This window comes from Pseudophryne corroboree, chromosome 1 (assembly GCF_028390025.1).
Source record: "Pseudophryne corroboree isolate aPseCor3 chromosome 1, aPseCor3.hap2, whole genome shotgun sequence".
Taxonomy (NCBI): Eukaryota; Metazoa; Chordata; class Amphibia; order Anura; family Myobatrachidae; genus Pseudophryne; species Pseudophryne corroboree.
In genome coordinates, this window is record NC_086444.1 from 709,875,325 (window position 1) to 709,876,696 (window position 1,372).

Genomic DNA, 1,372 nt, shown 5'->3' on the forward strand with positions numbered 1-1,372 from the left:
TGGTAGTGTGAGATAGTTCTTATGATCTTCTAGATGGAAAGTCCTTACCAGGCCCGGCTGTAGCAATGGAGATAACCCAGGATTATACCAGCTGGTGTTCCAGGAAGAGCTGGGTTGCTGAAGGTAAAACAGCTGCTGTGGATACTGGCTGGAACCAGACTGTTGTTAGCACGGAGTGGATACTGGCTGGAACCAGTTAAATAATAAATGAACTTTGGGAGCGATGAAATGTGAACTGAAATGTAGAACTTGAGAGCGGAGAAATAATAATTCCGGTGGAGAGTGGTAAAGTGTAAAAAGGACACCGGCCCTTTAAGGGAAGCTGTACTCTGCTGGAAGCTGAGGCTGGAAGCAGGTAGTGTTGTAGCTGGAAACAGATGAATCCACAATGGATTGGAGAGTCAGGCTACACCGCAGGTGGAATGCTGGTGCGGGTCTCTATGGTGGAAGTCTTGAGACAGGAGCTGGAACCTGGAAGACAATCATAGAAGAGAGACAAACAGGAACTAGGTTTGACAACCAAAGCACTGACGTCTTCCTTGCTCAGGTACAGCTTACTTATACCTGCAGCAAGGAAGGGGTTGGCTAGGCAATTATGCAAATCAACAACACAGACAGCAGATTGGTGGAAATGATCAGATGACAGAATCCAAGATGGCTGCGCCCATGCAGACACTTGGAGGGAAGTTTGGTTTGTAATCCATGTGGTCTGGGAAACAGTAATGGCGGCGCCGGCCACCGGAGACAGGAGACGCCAGGCTGATAGATGCACATTTAACCACGCGGGCACAGCGGAGGCCGCGGCTGATGAAAAGACCACTCTGTATGTGGAAACTCAGGAACAGCGGAATCCGGTCCTGGAACGCTGAGCCCGCCTTAGGAGGCATCTGAAGGGTAAGTAATGGCGTCCAGATACCCGGATCGTGACAGAGTGTGATTTATCTTTCTCCTTTATCAAACGGCCCACGGTCATACTACTCTGAATACGCCCGATCTTGTCCAATCTCGGAAGCTAAGCAGACATGGCCTGGTCAGTATTGGGAAGGTAAACCTCCTGAGAATACCAGGTGCAGTGGGCCATTTTTAAGGAAAAAAGACCATTTTCAAAAACACTCTCTTGTCTGGGTAAATCCAATAATCAGTGTGGTACCGTTTCATTTGAGTACAGATTTAGTGGTGGTCTTCTCTTTCCCTCTCCCACACCTTTCCTCCCCAAAACCCCACTCCATCTCCCAAACCCCCCCCCCCCAACCCCCCCTTACCCCCAACCCCCTCCCATACTTTCACCAACTCCCCTTTTTCCTTCCCCCCCCCCCCCCCCTTACCATCACTAAGGTGAGCCTTTTCTTCCTGTCCATTTATCACATCCATC

The 1,372-nt window shown here is 49.7% G+C and overlaps 1 pseudogene; it reads left to right on the top strand.

The window, feature by feature from the left end:
• The first annotated feature begins 961 nt into the window (after nucleotides 1–961).
• LOC134950588 (5S ribosomal RNA) lies at nucleotides 962–1,079 on the top strand (annotated as a pseudogene).
• The last annotated feature ends 293 nt before the right edge of the window (nucleotides 1,080–1,372 follow it).